The sequence below is a fragment of the Sinocyclocheilus grahami genome, unplaced genomic scaffold, assembly GCF_001515645.1.
Source record: "Sinocyclocheilus grahami isolate Dianchi unplaced genomic scaffold, SAMN03320097.WGS_v1.1 scaffold85.1, whole genome shotgun sequence".
Lineage (NCBI taxonomy): Eukaryota > Metazoa > Chordata > Actinopteri > Cypriniformes > Cyprinidae > Sinocyclocheilus > Sinocyclocheilus grahami.
Genome location: NW_015505264.1, coordinates 628053 through 646132, shown reverse-complemented (window position 1 = coordinate 646132; position 18080 = coordinate 628053).

Here is an 18080-nt window from a genome sequence, read left to right as displayed (position 1 = left end):
CTCTCTGTTTGTGTCTATGATGAATCATGCAGGTACAGGGCTACTCCGCAGCGGTACCTACCTGAACCAGTCTAAAATAGTATGAATATAAACACTTATTATATTATAGGTGTATCATTATGTGACGAGAGGGGCGGGGGCCGAGAGCCGTGGGAACGGAGGAGGAAAAGATAATGTAATTGCTGACACTCTCTCTAGGATGTAATTTCCTGATGTCTGTGTACATGTTCTTCTCTTTTTCTCTTTGCATTTCTAGGGCCCAGAAGTGCTGGGGCATGAGATGGAGTAAGATGCTTCATGGATAGTGTGACGAGAGGGGCGGGGGCCGAGAGCCGTGGGAACGGAGCGAGGCCGGTGGAGGACAAGCCAAAAACATGGTTTGGACAATGGATTCATGGTGTACTCGCTTATTATATAAATTTTGGAAATTTTGAACATAACAAAAGTTACGGACTGCAGCTTTAAGTAAAGATCATGTTCCATGAAGATATTTTGTATATTTCCTAGCGTAAATATATTAAAACTGAATTTTTAATTAGTAATATGCATTGCTAAGAACTTCATTTTGACAACTTCAAAGGTGATTTTTGCACCCTCAGATTCCAGATTTTCAAATAGTTGTATCTCGGCCAAATATTGTCCTATCCTAACAAACCATACATCAGTGAAAGCTTATTTATTTAGCTTTCAGATGATGTATAAATCTCAATTTAAAAAAAATTGACCCATATGACTGGTTTTGCGGTTCAGGGTCACATATAATATAATATATATGAAATGTGATTATATATAATTTGTATTTTAAATAAAATATGTATAGTTAGAAAATACACCAATTATGATAGATTTTATAGCCATTTTTAGCCATTCAGCATTACAGTTAAAATTTGTACAATTAAAATTTGCGCTCATATCTAACATTTATTAGGACTATTTAGTGAATATAGTGTTTCTAGTAATATAATGATGTTTCGGACTCTGTTAGTATCGACACTCTGTTTGAATCAGTTTATTTTTCACCAGCTAAGTTTATTTTGCACATTCATTTTCACAATAAGAAGAAAATTGCTAGTTAAGGCATTTGATATCAGTCAGACTTCAGGAAGAGAAAAAATAAAATGTTTTATTATTATTGTTATACATTTTTTAAAATTATTATTATTTAAATGGAAAATATTGTTGAAATAAACATTATTTTTGACAGCCTAATATATAAAATTCAAGTCAATTCATACTGGATCAATGTTATATTGCCACATTGGGTGAGTTTTAGGGGCAAAGTCACATTTTCTGGCCCAAAACCGCAGTGAAAACAATTTGAAGCGTTTCGGATTTGGCGCTGGATCAGGTACCGCCACCTTGTTGGTGGAAAAGGGGAAATAGTGAGGACAATGTGACTACAAAATTGTAAAAAGTTAAAATTTGCTTATACACTCAGACTTGGCAAAGTCTCTGCATTCCAGAGTTAGGAAATCTAAACAACCCTCAACCAATATGATAAATTCTCAGTGTTTCTCTTTGTTTTAATAACCTTAACAAAAGCCAGGCTCCTTCTGAGCAGCATAATAGACAGTCTGGAGAGTGGGATGTTTCCCTCCCCCTCCGTTTTCTCTTCTTCTCTGTCTTTGTGCCATTTTTAATTTTCACTCGTGTTAGATTCAGCTGCTTTAAGCTATTTAGTTTTTCCAGGAAGATCCATCGTGCTAGTCTCTCCAGCTCCAGCAGCTGTAGCCGCCATCTATTTTCCCTCTTTGCTCGACTCTCATTTTCTGGGTGCTTCATTTTCAATCTCACCCCAGGCACGCCACTGTGGCCTGAAGCACTGTCATTGCCGTTGCTTTATGTCCAGTGCTTTCTATTAGATTCCCGCCATGCTGCCAGAACCCCCTTTTTTTATTCACTGGCCCCCTCATTTACATTTTATTTAATGAGGAGCCTGATCACCTGAGCACATTCATCATTCCTTCCTGCACATGGGACGTGCTCCTAGAACTGGTGCATCCCCTCCATAACTCACACACACACTTACAGCCCAGCCCCACTGCACACATCTCAACCCTGTTTTATTTTGTAGGTCTGCTCAGCACCAAGGCTTTTATTGGAACGAGCTGCACTTTCTAATAATGTTCTTTATGTTCATCTTTCAGCCTCTGGGAACATGATGAGCTGCGCAAACCATATTTGTAACCAGACATCTATTAAAATTATTTTTTTATATTTTTGCCCATTCCTCATTTTCATTCATATCCACTGAGGTGTGGTATTATGTGTATATGCATGTATATACATACCACATCACAGATATGTATGTGTATGTGTATTTTCCCCATTGCATTATTTTGTTTAATTTCATTCATTTTCTAATATGAGTACTTACTACTTTAATATATTTATTGTTACTTTGTTCTTTTCACTCTTATTTTTTCCACTCCATTTTTCTTTGTTTACTCTTTTATTTTCTGTGTTGTGTATTTTGGTACCATAAATTATGCTATACAGTTATTGGTGCTTTTCTCTTTTTTTCATCCTTACCCTTTTCAATTCATCTCCCATATGGTACAATATTGTCTGAGTGCTTTGGCTTGGTCTTATAGAAGATATATAATATTTATGAATATAGCTGGCTTATATATTCACTTACAGGGGCGATAGTTACAGGGGTGTCTGTCTCCATTTACCTCGTGTTGGATTCACATCAGTCCTCAGAGTCTGTAAAGTCCCAACGCCCCATCTCTAGATGCATAGCCAAAGCATTGTATTGTAAATTTATGAGTACGTATTGCACAAAAATTCTCATGAGAAACTGCAGTACTGTAAAATAGTTTTCCTTGGACAGCTTTGCATCATTTTCAGTCCTTTATTTCTTATTTTTTCCAATTTTTCTTGGCCCACCTTTACCTGTTTTTCTAAAACACTTATTTATGTTATTTCAGACTGTCTACTTCGCTCCATGTACATTGTATTTCATGTCATAATGAAAGACCGCAAAAATCTAAGCCGCATGCTGCAAAGAAAGAAAGACTGATTCACAAATAAACTAACTATGCGTAATTAGGCAATGGATACTTGTTTTTTTCATGCTGTGTCTGTGATTGACATCCATAGATAAAAGTATTCCGGGCAAGACTCAATTGCATTTGTAAATATAATCAAGTTGGGTAGTAATTAGCATTGGCTTTACAAGTAACCCCTAACAAGTCTAAATTAGTTTAATAGAGGGGTTACTTACTGTCTCTTTTCCTTTCTAAACTCCAGACATTTTTTGCTTGTATATATTGTTTTATCTGTGACCTGTGTCGTGTTTACCTGATGTGAGTATAGACTCGGTGTTGAAGATCCTTAAAAGTAGAAACAGTGGGAATGTTTGGAAGAACGCATCTAAACTTATTCCACATGTTATCGTCTGGTCCTGGTGAGGGGCGCCATGGTTACCTTGGAACTTTAACTTTAAACAGCTGGAGTATTTGGATTGTGAAATTGCATTGCACTGCCTAAATTCACTTAAGATGAAAGCCCTCGCTTGAACACGGCAGCTCTGTTTTCTGGCCTCGAGTCAAACGATAATTTGAACTTTTTGTCCGTTTATGAGAAATGGCTTTTGTAGATAGCCTGTCAGAGTCCTATCAGATGAGATTGTGTAGGTATTAAGCGATCATGCACATAGGTGGGAAAACAAGACAAATGCTAATTTTCAAAACTATTCTTTACCATAAGTATTAATTCACCCTGAATGAAAAATACCTTCATGTTTTTCTAAACCTGTATGACTTTTATGGACCCTTTTCATAGACTGTGATGACACTTTTCCAGTTATTAACATCAAAAATCTTTTTTTTTTCTTTTTATAATTTCATGTAAATTTATTGTAAATTTTTAACACCATACTTTTTGTGTACAATGTAAACATTAAATGACAAAAGAAACTAGTTAATGCTGCTACTTAGTTGCTGGTTATGAATGTGTCTAGAAACAAAGGCTTGAGGGAGTGATGGCAAATTTGATACTTTTCACTCTTTTTATTTTGCTAATGGAGCAAATAAGAATGCAAAAAAATAAAATAAAAATTGTTCACCAATTTTCAAATTTACCCAACTATGACAACTTGTGCTTCTGAGAACCCAGGGATTGTGAAATAGGGCCAATCTTCTGAAACTCAAAAGAAAATATCTATAAAATCATATTTTGTGGAGTAGTACAACTTCATTCATCTTACATGTGGCTTTATAATTATGAATAAAAGTGTACTCAATATGTCTTTATGTATATACGTTTTGTTTGCAGTTATTTGTTCCAGGTCTCAAACTTTATACGGGCGTCTATAGGCATGGATGAAAAAGTTTGTTTGCTAATGCTTCAAAGCAAAATGTATGTCTGTGTTTTTGTTTTGTTCATTTTCATTTGTTTTCCCAAGCTACACGAGCATAAAATTTACATTATTTAATGAATACCTCATTATTAATCTAATTGTTTGCACAATATCAGTGCTTTGCCTTTGTGTTGTTACACAGTTTGTTTCATCGTTCTGAACTGCGCCTTTGATTTTGACTGGTTATGTCTAGAACAAACGTTTGTTTGTTGTTTTTTCGTTTATTTTTCTTATTTTGTTTAGATGTACTTTTATGTTTGTTTTGTAAAACATCTCCACAATTAGCCTAAAATACAAAAGTAAACATTTTTGTTATTCTTAGTGGTAGTTACAGCTGGTCATGTGATCTCAACATGGTGGTGCCTTTTTTTTAAAGTACTATTTATTCAACTTGTTTTTTAAATGAGCAAAACATTATTTTATTTAAAGTGCACCTAAGTTGTTTTGAACTTTGACTTTTCAAACAGTCAGAATTGCTTTTAAACAGGTTCTGCTCACGCTCCACGGTTGTGTTTTTACACTATTCGCAGAGGCATTATACATCACTCCTCGCTCTTTTAAGTAGTCTAAAACCCTCGCAGGTAAGCTGTCTCAAAATATGCCTTTACATCCAGCTGAGATGTCAGCAGCAAATTCCTGCCTTTTGAAATTCAACTCCCAGACAGGGCTAATATACTGGATGCCTTCTTATTGATTGAAGGGGGAGGGCTATTTGACTTAAGGTGGGTACAAATCCGCATGCAGGGGTGATGCTGGAGCTCCAATCAGCCTGATTGTGATGCTGTGAAGCTCTGTATGGCTCTTTATACCATTCCCATCAATACCCAATGGGCTTTAATCAAGCCCTCCAAGGAAGCAATCATTACTTTTTCAAATCAAACCTATGAAATCAATAATTCTGCAACAGTTTAGATGACAGTAGGCACAAACATGCATATTGTCCAAAGGTTAAGGCGCACTGTGCGCAAACGAAGATCACAAGTATTTCAAAAGCTACGTTCCTCCATTATTAGTGCTGTCATAATGGACAAAAACAGATGGGGGCATTGCAGCTGCATGTAAACAACTGCTCTTCTTTTGTGTCTGAAAAACGTAAATCTAAAAATGTCCCAATTGCTCTCAGCATATGTAATTGGGGCTGTTTTTCAGGCTGACAGCAGTGCAAGGTGTTTGTTGTTGTTGCTGCAGTAATTTGCGTTGTATCAGCCTCGCTCTCTACGTCTGAAAACATTAAAAACCACACCAGGCATCAGAGCTTATGGAATGGAGATTCATCCCTTTGAAAAAACACACACACACACACTCGCAGTGCATTAAAATGGAGATCATCACGCATAGTCTCCAGGACTGGAGGGACCAAATATTTGTTTTCTCTCCCCTGAAGTGCACTCTTTCACAATGGCCATATTTACAATAATCTCCATGAGTGTGACCTGGGTTCAAAGAAGCGTGCTTGCACAGTTTCTCTTTTTCTGAATCTTTAATTAAAGAGCTCTACTGGCGATAAAGGTTTATGGTTACACTACCATAACCATGTTCATGATAACAATTCACAGGCTTCATTTGCATTATAATTTCAGGCTGCAAGCTGCTGTCTTGTGCAATGGCAGGAAGCTGGTTTAAATTCATGAGGGTGTCCTCCGGACACAAGAGCCAGACTGGGCGGCATAGTAGAGCCGTGCAGGAACGGGGCGAGACAGCTGTGTCATAACACTGGTGCTCTGGGGCTAACTGTGCCGAACTGTTGCAGCCATGTTGTCATAATCCATGTTCACTTCACTGGGAATATTTGCTATGGCTCATGATGTAAAGTACAGTGTGGGGACTGTTTGAGTAAACTCTTGGAGATGGAAAGGCGTTTAATGGACTAATATGACTTTTGCATTTTCGGTTTTTCACAGATGTTGTACAGGGATTTTGTATTTGATAATATTATTGTACGTTGATAAATACCATGATACTGAAACATGTAGAAACGGGTGTTTCCGATAATTTCATGGTACTACCATGGAATATGGGTTGATGATCATAAAAAGAAAAAATCCATTTGAAGTTTTATTTTAAAGACATTGGAAATGTACATCAGACATGTAGAAATGTCTTGTTTATTCATTTTGGTTTCATTTCATTTAAAATATTTTATAACATTGTCAAGAAAGGTTTAAATTGTATGACTTGAAACATTTCATGTGATATAAAAATTAAAAAGTAAACATTATATATATTTTTTACACCTTGAATATACATGACACATCTTTCTTTTAAAATGTCTTTATATTTTTCTAAGTATTTATTTATCTATTTATTACAAATATAATGAATTATTCATTCATAAATATTATATCATTTTTGGAGAGTCAAAGCACATGATATTTTACAATCTAAGCTAAATTTACCTGTTCCCAAAAAGGTCAAATTATCAAATATTTTAAGACTCATTGACCTTAAAACATTGAAACAGGGTTCTCTGTATGAGATAATTTCCTGTTTTATTTTCTGCATGTTAGTGGGACCACGTTTGTTTGTTTGTTTCTTTAATAAGAAATAATTATAAATTATAAAAGATTTTGAAATGCATTCAATGTATTTTTTTTCTTCATTATAAGTTTAGGAAAATTGTATCAATCTTGTTTTTGACATTGTCCTCCCAAAAATATAAATGTAATTAATTTTTTCAGAAATGAAAAATATCATGGAAGAGGTGTATTCAGGTCATCATATGTATGAATTGCATTTTTAGTGTATTTTGGAGTAAATTAATACGAAACAAAAAATGAGCAGCACATCAATAACCTATTTGTTTGTGAAATGTTGGTTGTACCATGAAAATGTTGGTTATTTTTTGTTAGTGCAATTAGAGCTTGAGGCCGAACAAAGTAGATCTTACCCCAACCCTTCTCCTTCCAGCCTCAGATTGGTTTAAAAGGGAAGATACATATCTTAAATGGGTTCTGCGATGAGTCATTTAACAGACCACCACAAGTTAGACAACAAGATTCATGCCAAGGATCCATGGTACTCAGAAAACACTTCTCATTTCCCACAGTGCACTGTGCGAACATGTAGAGATTTGCTAAAATTAATGTTGCTCTTTCGTTTTATGCCATTTCTGAATAGCACTCTCACGATTATTTTCCCTTTAGATTTCAGCAAATCAAACAATTACCTTCATAATGGCTCTTCAGAATACTCAAGGTAGGACTAGTTTTCTCTCTGTTATTATGAGGAAGTGTACCATTCCTCCTCTGGCCTTTCAAACCTTCACAAATACGTTTCTAGTTTCTTTCCTCCAAAGAGTGGGATTAAAAAAATAACACTGCGTAATCCTACTCTCGGGTGCACATAATAGCTCCTTAATGTCATGTATTGAGAATTCTCGCTAGGTTTGTGCCTTGAAGGTCTCATCAGTGATCGAGGAGCTGTTCTCAGAGGGGGCTGATTTATCAGTTTACAGGAGGTCTCATGTGCCTAGAGTGGACCGAGGTCCATATGAGGTAGCGTGAGATGTTTGTTTTGCTCTGCGGGATATCTGTGTCTTTGAAGGATGATTTTGTAGTCTACTGAGTGGAGCAGGCTGTCATCTGCTCATAAGGTTATAGTGCAATTGACATCCTTCATCCCTACTTCTGATGCAAATGCACAGATTTATCTCAGATGCATCATGCGAAATGAACACGCTACAATTTGTTGCTCCTAATTTTTAGGAAAAAGCTATTATCAAACATACAGTTGTGGTCAAAAGTATCTGCAAAATTGTAATCTCTCTACCAAAATAAAAGGGATCATACAAAATGCATGTTCTTTTTTACGAATAAGATATTTCACATAAAAGACAGCTGTGGATCATAACAACGCAGTATTAAGAATCAAGTGCATGTAAACGTTTGAACGGGGTAATTTTTATAAATTCAACTATTATTTTCTCTTGTGGACTATATATGTAAATATCTTATTCAGATCAGTACTAAATAAAAAAAAAACATGCATTTTGTATGATCCCTCTTATTTTGGTCAAATAATTTACATTTTGCAAATATAAATACAATACAAATACAAAGTGTATGTAAAATTTACCACAATTGTATTTTATAATGTTTGATATATTGATTAATTTATATTGATGTGTACTCATATTTGACTCTAAAACAAGCAACAACAGTTTTGTATGTTTGGATAGACACTGAAATGTACAATAGCATTGCATTGACAGCATCCAAAACTTAAACGCTTTTAAATACGAACCCCTTTAAGGACGTTTAAGGTGACAATCCCAAAAGTTAAGCCTTATTTATTGGTGATAGATGGCTTTTCCCATGTGTCATTTATTTGTGTATGTGATTTCACAGTTGTTGACACAATTGTTCTTTATATAATAGATTTGTTCTGTTTTGTTGTCGAATTAGATTATTTGCATTAAATAAATGGGATGGCATTTTATTTAATTTTATTTTTAAAAATTAAGTAAACTGCAATAAATGAAAAGAAAAACTATTAAAATCTATAATAAAAAATTAATTCATGTTTTAGATGCTGTCAATACATTGATATTGTACATTACTGATATGGTCTATGCAAACATATGAAAATGCTAGAACCACACTTTGCGTCGGAATACTAATGAGATCACGTCAGATATATATGCATTTCCAGGCAGGTCATCGGGAGGACAACTTACAGCATATGCAAACGAGGTGGAAATGCTGGAGAAATGTGGCTTCCTGCCTGCTGTAAGCATATTGGCTTTATGTCACCTTTTGGTGGCACCCGTATTGCAGACACATCATTTTAGAGCTCTAAATCCTCGTATTTACTTTGCAGATTTAGGTGAGGTACAATGTCTGTGGCAAAATCCCTGTTTTAATGAAAAAGTTGATAGCTTAAACCCCATACTTTGATCTTTCAGATATTGACTTTTGAGCATAGACATGTGTAAGCAAACATAACATGCATGAATTAAGATGATTTTACCAGTTTTCAATGTCTTTCATGGGCTGAACTCACTTCATAAGACCCTACAATAAAGCCCCAGCTAGAAGAATGGCTTAGTTAGTAAAAATGTACCCAATTACCCTTCAAGCTTTGAAGAACGTTAAATTAAACGATAAAGTCTCCTCTGCATGATTTCACAGTGTTTCCCTCAGCACCACTGTTGTGTGTTTTACCCCCCTGGAAAAAAGACAAGCTAATAAACCATGTACACTGTCAGCGAGCGAGGGAATGGATGCCTATGAGCATTCCAGGTACATACTCAAGTACACAGCTCACATAGCAGTGCTTTATACCTTTAGTGGATCACATTATTTTTCCTCTTCACCAGCTCTCTTCAGGTTGCACTTTGGGTCAACGCTCCAGTTTTTTCCCCCTTAGGTTGCCTTTTGCTTTTTCCAGTCAAAACAAAAAAAACAGATGGAGGCGTGGCTGTCATTGCTGATTAATTAATCTGCTAAAACACATTTTTACAACCTTTTCGTCCCGCCGAAAGGGTGTTCTTTTGCATTACTGATGCATAAATCAGGCAATTTGATGATTGCCGGCGCCCCAGCTAATGTTATTTCCCTGAAACAGATAACAACAATAATAATATGCACCTCATCTAGAGCTCATAAATATTGTGCTCAATCTCAGCAGAGAGGCTTCATATGCATAAAAGAGCACTTAAAAGATGTGTGCGGATGGGGCTGGTTAGTGGAAAGCCTTTTGTTGAGAGATGAGAGTTCAACATGGTGACCTAGCCGCTGCCTAGCTATGCATATAAAAACAGGAGCCGGCATTAATATCTTCCCTAATGACCTTGCAAAATGAAAGACCATTACCGTGATGATACCACCATGGAGGCCTTGATGTTTTCTTACATTCTAAATGAGCACAGAGTTGAAAGCGTAATGAGAACGCATGTATCGGAATTAAGGTGAAATTATTTCTATTCCTGTTTTTAAATGAGCACCACGCCAGAGTAACGTCTCTCTTCTGGGTTAGTAAACAAACGGATACCTTTAGATCAGCATGACAAATGCAGCCATTGGCTAAATTTTTTCTCTGTAGGGTATCCAGCTGACGCGGCTCAAATGCCTGCACGTTTTCTTATGAGTAAGGAGTGTGGGGTGAAGTTATTTCTCTAATTCAAGGACATGTTGCTGCCACGCTCGTTGAATGAAAAGTCAGACGACTGCAGTCGCATTTGCATTAGACATTTCCAGAATTCCCCTTGCTGGTGAGTGACATTGAAATGGGAGGGTGACATGCGACGTATATATTGGTTCCATAAACCGAATGAGGACATCAGCTGCTGATGAAGCAGTCATAAGCAACATTTGCATGTTACGTGATGTTTTTATATCACGACATAGCCCTGACTTCCACATCTGACTGCTCTCTCATTATCGGTGCTTATTATAATGACCCCTCAGTCTGCTCGTTTTTCTCCGCCACCATAAATAAGCAATTTATGTTCACATGGCAACCGTTTATCTCTCGGAGCATAACCGTATGGGATACAAAATAATCACACAGATTCTAAATAGTGGAAGAATAAGCATTTATTACATTTTTGGCCAGTACTACACTTTACATAATAGCACAAAAATTAAAGTGCAGTCACCATGCAGAATTTAAATGATCACAAGTGCTTGTTCCCATTAGACCTACCTTTTTTAACAGCATAATTCTCATCATCTGTATTTAAAAACGCAAAGTACAGCAGCTTTCCTTTACCTGATTACAGTTTTTAATATCCAGGTTGTGTTAAGGAAGATAAATTGCTGTCCCAGCGCAATCTGACTGCTAACACAGAGACGATCTATTACAATATCAGCTTTTGTCCACGTCTCGTCTAATTAGATTCTCAAACGGATACCAGATCAATCAATAATTTTAATTTCGCCTGCCTCCTTTTCACCACATATTCGACGTTTGGTTTTTAACGGAAAACAAAACGACAGAACAAAAGGCAGTAATTTATTCGGAACGAGCGCCGGTTCCTGCAGATGAGCTTGGTAACAGACTGCGGGCTGCAGACTCGCATCGCTCTAATTAACATGCAGATATGCATCACCTCATTGGCAATTCAAATTGCGCTTCCCTGTAATGTACCTCAAAATTGTTCTACTTCTAACATTGCGTTTGATTTGAAAAGCCCCCTGGGTATCCCATAATGTCTCCCTTTATCCAGACCATCAGGCGTTTACTGAACAATCTGCTCTGACTCAACTCCTCCAACAGCTTGCCTTCTCCAAACCCAGTCTGGTTGCTCTGGGACAGGCTTTGTCCTCTCCTTGGCGGTTTCCTGCATGGCATCCTACGCTGTTAAATATGGTGGCTTTCAGGAAGACTTCATTTCCATGGCACACGGGCAGGCAGGCGAGCGGACGCATGTCTGTCTACTCAGCACATTATTAGCATGCAGTGCATATCCACAGTCATGAATGCCAGCCTCCCATTAGGCTCCGTTTTGGTCCCTCCCACGCTCCCGTTTGCGGAAGTTCTGATTGTTGCGTATGGAGCGCACGTGAGCCGATGGCAGGGGGCCCAGAGGAGCAACAAGTGGCAGAATCTGCGGTGTGCAGTTATTCAGCACGTTCGCAGCGGCAGGGCTGGCATGGCGCCAGATCTGCCATCTGCTTCCTTCACACACGCTGTCCCTTCCTGCCAATTTGCTCGTGACGTTATGTACCTCCCATCCTCATTTGCGTGTCAGAAACGGGCAGCACACGTTCCTGCCCCCACCTCAATGAGGGTACTCCAGGGGGCAGGTGGCAGGTTGCCCGGTCCACGTTGGTCAATGACCACGAAATCACGCAGGAGAAAATTTTGCAAATAAATAATACTTGTCCAAAAAAGTCCTTGTGTTAATGATTCTTGTTGTTTTTTGTAGCCATATCCTCTAGTCTCCTCCATTGGTGAGTTCAGTGTGAGCGTTGAAATGGATCCTGCTCACATGGGAACTTTTCCTGCCTGTGAAGGACAGTATTGTTTTCCCGTCGGGATACTGCCAGTGTACACACTCAGCCACTAAGCTCCTTACATGGTTGCTCGCTACAGCCGCCTGCTCCTACCTCCATGAGCTCTGCCACCTAGCCAGCCTTCTCCCTGCTTCCAGCATGCTGCCTGTCTGACTTCTGCTTGCCCGGGAGAAAAAGGGAATGCTGTGGGATCTAATGCGGGCGAGCCGTTTGAAGCTGCGGAAAAGTCAAACCCAGTCTGGTTGCTCTGGGACAGGCTTTGTCCTCTCCTTGGCGGTTTCCTGCATGGCATCCTACGCTGTTAAATATGGTGGCTTTCAGGAAGACTTCATTTCCATGGCACACGGGCAGGCAGGCGAGCGGACGCATGTCTGTCTACTCAGCACATTATTAGCATGCAGTGCATATCCACAGTCATGAATGCCAGCCTCCCATTAGGCTCCGTTTTGGTCCCTCCCACGCTCCCGTTTGCGGAAGTTCTGATTGTTGCGTATGGAGCGCACGTGAGCCGATGGCAGGGGGCCCAGAGGAGCAACAAGTGGCAGAATCTGCGGTGTGCAGTTATTCAGCACGTTCGCAGCGGCAGGGCTGGCATGGCGCCAGATCTGCCATCTGCTTCCTTCACACACGCTGTCCCTTCCTGCCAATTTGCTCGTGACGTTATGTACCTCCCATCCTCATTTGCGTGTCAGAAACGGGCAGCACACGTTCCTGCCCCCACCTCAATGAGGGTACTCCAGGGGGCAGGTGGCAGGTTGCCCGGTCCACGTTGGTCAATGACCACGAAATCACGCAGGAGAAAATTTTGCAAATAAATAATACTTGTCCAAAAAAGTCCTTGTGTTAATGATTCTTGTTGTTTTTTGTAGCCATATCCTCTAGTCTCCTCCATTGGTGAGTTCAGTGTGAGCGTTGAAATGGATCCTGCTCACATGGGAACTTTTCCTGCCTGTGAAGGACAGTATTGTTTTCCCGTCGGGATACTGCCAGTGTACACACTCAGCCACTAAGCTCCTTACATGGTTGCTCGCTACAGCCGCCTGCTCCTACCTCCATGAGCTCTGCCACCTAGCCAGCCTTCTCCCTGCTTCCAGCATGCTGCCTGTCTGACTTCTGCTTGCCCGGGAGAAAAAGGGAATGCTGTGGGATCTAATGCGGGCGAGCCGTTTGAAGCTGCGGAAAAGTGAATAATCAATTAAGTATTGATTTCTTGTAAGATTTCGTAAATTTCAAGGCAAGACAAAGAGGATAGCTTAAGGGAAGAGCAGCAGGGACATGGTGTAAATTAGCCAACAAACAGCGCGGCGGAATAAACTAACGGCTCATCAGGATCAGTCTCTCGTCGCTCCTGACGGAATTAATGCTAGTTTGCGTGAAGACAATGCCGCTTTTTTAAATGAGGAAGGCTGGCAAACGAGACCTTAACCCAGCTGCGCAGAGCCGGGCTAATTACACTTCCCGGCACAATGGAGCTCATTTGAATGTGGCTATGCAAATCGCACGCAGCTCATTTTTATGGATCAGAAAGCCAGCCATGTCGGGAAGAATTAAAGGCTATTATGCGTGCAAAGCAGTTTATCCCACCCCTCCTTACATGAAGGAAAATACACTTGAAAATGAGAGAAGCATTGGACTGTCTTCATAACTCAGAAAAGATCACACAAGGGACCTTGAAAGGATTCCTCAGTGTTTCTTCTCTTTTTTTTCTATTTTGGATGTGGGGAAAAACGTGATCAAATATGCGCGTGTCAAGCCCATTACAAGGATCCGTGGAAACTGATGGCGTCCTTTCCGATTGATAATTATCGTCGCTGGCACACGGAGCCGTACTGGCGTGGATGGGGAAAAAACAAGAGGGAAAATGTTAGCCGCTAATGATATTCAGCATGCAGAACATGTCATATGCATGATGACAACTGGCAATTTTAATGAAGCCTTCGTTTTTTTCTCTCACAGAAAACCGGTACGGACTGGGAAGCGGACGAAATGAGCAAAGTTCTGCTTGTCTTTATTCCGCCACAGATTACTCCAGTGCCACCTCGTTCGAATATGCAATTCTGCACTTAAAAGATAAGAAAAAGCACTCTTGAGGCAGCCAAGGGCAATTAATGCCAGAGCTGGTGCGGATGAATCAATGCTGGATGTTGCCATGTATCTCCTTGTTTCTTCTCCCACAGAAGCGGTTCAGGAACCTCCGTGCCGTCCTCCACCGGCTGCCGTCTGTGTGTTTGTGGAATTTCCAGCCGGGCGCGTGCCTCTGTTTTGCATATATGCATACGCTGTGTGGCGCTGGAATGAAGGGGGCATGCAAAACAAGCAAATTTACATGTCTATGCATAATGGCAGGGGCGCAGAGGGAGGGCGCGTGCTGGCAGGGCTGAGGGAGGAGGGGAGAAGTACAAGAGGATGTGATGTAGGGGAACACCTGCACTGAAGGATCTTGGAGGATCTTGTTGAGGAACATTATGACAAGCCCCTGACAGCTTTCCCCCCACCACCTCCTTCTCGTGGGAACATACCAGGAGGTGTGGCATGATTACGTCTCCTCGCCTTGCCCACGTGGAAACGCACCTCGCTGGCACAGATTGGACGGCTCTGCTGAGTGTGGCACTGACAGTCCTGTAGGAAACCCACTGCTTCATTCACTTTTTCTCTCACGGGTCTTGGATGGATGGTGACTGTGTGAATGGACATTTATGGATGCATTGTGAAAATTGTTCTTCGTTCTGGAAGTTTAAACAAACAGGAAATTACCTTTTTTTCAGTAGTGTTTTCATATTGAATTGAACATTGATGGCTTTTTCTGGTTCTTCACTTACTGGTTAAAATTTTGGACACACTTGACTGAATTTGTTTCTCATTTTCTTAAAATCCTTTTTTATCTCCAGACTAATGATTTAGTAAATATACATTGCACTGCATACTTATTTACAACGAAACACAATTTTTATTATGTTCTTTTTTTATGGAAAAGCAGCCAGCATGTGACCAGCACAAATGGGAACTCCTTCAATACTGATGGAAAAGCATCCCAAGATGCACCTTGTGAAGTTGGCTGAGAGCTGGAATCTGGCTATATTGAGAAAACATTGTTCCCATAGTACTATTTCTGTTTTTTTTTTTTCATAGTTGATCACTTTACTATTATTATGCAACGTGATTAATTGACTTTAGATAATACAAGTGAGGAATCCTGTTTGATAATTAGAAAAATTAAGTAAATATTACAACTTAGCAAATATTAGTCATTAGTTAACTAGTTAAACTAGTGACCACAACATATTTTTATTTAATAATGATAAAATTAGAATATTTTATTTAAATAAGGCATTGGGATTCCTCACTTTGTCAACTAATTGGATTTTCAACTGTAGTATTATTACTATTAATAGTAATGATAAAGAATGAGTTGCTGTGTCCAAACTTTGACTGGTACTGTTTGCTTTCAGGAGGATGCATTATGTACACTCTCAGTTGTATAACTGAGGCAGAATGTGCAGAGTTCCCATCTGATCACAATATATTACTATACATACTCTTGTGGTGCACAGAAATGTGTGCTACACAGTTTATAACTTCCATTTCTTCATTTAGCAGGTGCTTTTATCCAAAGTGCCTTATAGTGTGTTCCTTACGAATCAAACCTTTGTCCTTGGTGTCATTAGTATCCTGCTATGGCAGTTTAGCTATGTGTGTGCTATGATGGGATGACTTAAATGCATTCCCAGAAGTTTCCATAAAGCATATTTAAAAAAAAGAAGCTTTTCTTGGTTCTAATATAAGTGAATATGAAGTGATACAAACACTTTGTTGTTGTGGCCAAAGGCCTACTGAATCAACCTCCACTGTGTTTGTTTTTTTAATACCAATTGTCGGTTGCGCACAATTATCTGAAAACTGATCATATCTGCGGCTAATGAAATGCAGTCTTCAGTCTGTGGCTCTTGAGATCACCTTTGTGATTCAATCAGTCTTATGTGCAAATGAAAGTAATTTAAAGAATAAAGCAAAGCATTAATGATGAGGTCATTTACAGCAGACTCATTAAAACACTATTATATGTAATTTCCTGTAACAAATTTCATTCCGAAGAAACATTACATTGGAAATAATAAACTAGCTTACTGCCATTTAATACAATTAGTGTAACATAATGCCATTATGAGCCTAAAATAGATGCTGTCGCACAGAAGCAACAGCACTAACCTCTGTCTAAATGAAAGAATATTAAAGTCAGCGGCGGTATGACGTCTCTTTGTAATAGCCATGTCTGGGGTGCAATATGACAGCAGAAATATAATGTTTCATAACTGACAGTCTCTGGGTTTGTGTTGCCTGAGGTCGCATGGGGCGAACAATAAAGAGTAATTTGATTGATGGAAAATTGGAGTGGCCCATCCAACATGTTTCACCCGAGGCCTCGTAATAGCATGTACACTGGCTGATGATGTTTCACGTTTTCAGAAACTCCATTTGTTTTGTTCGGATCTGTTGCTGTATCTGGCGTTGGGGTTCGTCTTTGATATGAGACTTTAATTGTGCGGCACGGACGCATATTAGAGGTGTAATTGAATAGAATGAAAGAAACAAAAAAGGAGAAAGCCGAAGATGGATTGAGTAAGGGCTCTTTCTTTTATCAAGACGCCCAGGGATCTTTTCACACTCTCCCACTCACTCTCTCTCTCTCTCTCTCTCAGGCTGCGGCGTCTGGACTCTTTTCCTCTGAGTCAGCCATGACATCAGCAGCAGTAAAAACAGTTGTGAGTGATAAATAGATGTAAATTATCAGGACCCTCATCTTTGCTATCCATCAGATGAGTCTAGCGTAAGAGGACAGCACGTTTGCATGAGAAAACCTCTCCACTCAAACAAAAGCTTTTATGTGCCAGTAAATATGTTTTTCATTTTGAGAGGAAAATGTCTTTCAGTGATTGATTAGGAAACAAGCATTTAACTGACCACATGTTGTTCGTTTTCAGCACCAAACGACTGAGTTGAAAAGGTGCTGCTTTGCAACAGTTAACATTTTTGTGGTCTTTTGTTGTCTTTCACCACTAAGATTATATTTATACAAGACACATTAAGGCTGTTCTATGCTTTATTTATTGTTGTCTAAAAAAAGAAGGGTTTTTTTAACATCTTGCGCCATGGATACCTCCTTTTTAAGACCGTGTCATGTTAACTTTTAAAAATTAGTTTGTTTAGCTGTTTTAAACATACAAATGTGGCTTGTGTGAACAGCTGTTTAGTTAGTTTTTTTTTGTTTTAAATTGTATGCAGGTTGCTGTTTCTTTATTGTGCAAAATCTGCAATCTATCATTTAAAGAGACAGTACACTCAAAAATGAAAGTATTGTCATGAATTACTCATGCTTGTGTCGTTCCAATCCTGTTTGACTTATTTTCTTCTGTGGAAGAAAAAGTGGAAATTTTCAATAGTCCAATGCAGTTCCAATGAATGGGGACTTTAGCTTTCAAGCTTCAAAAATAATGCAAATGAAGCACTATCATAAGAGTGTTATGCTGCTGTATTCCAAGTCATATAAAGCCATTTGATTGCTTTGAGTTAGAAACAGACCAAAAGTTGAACTGTTTTTGGGTGAACTATTCCTTTAATTCATGTTTGATCACATGCACAAGAACAAATTACATTTACTAGATTTACTGGGGTGACCTTTTCTCACTTTGTTCTGATTCCATGCTGGAATGAAGTTTATAAGATTAAAAAACACTTGCTTGGATATGGAAAAAAATAAA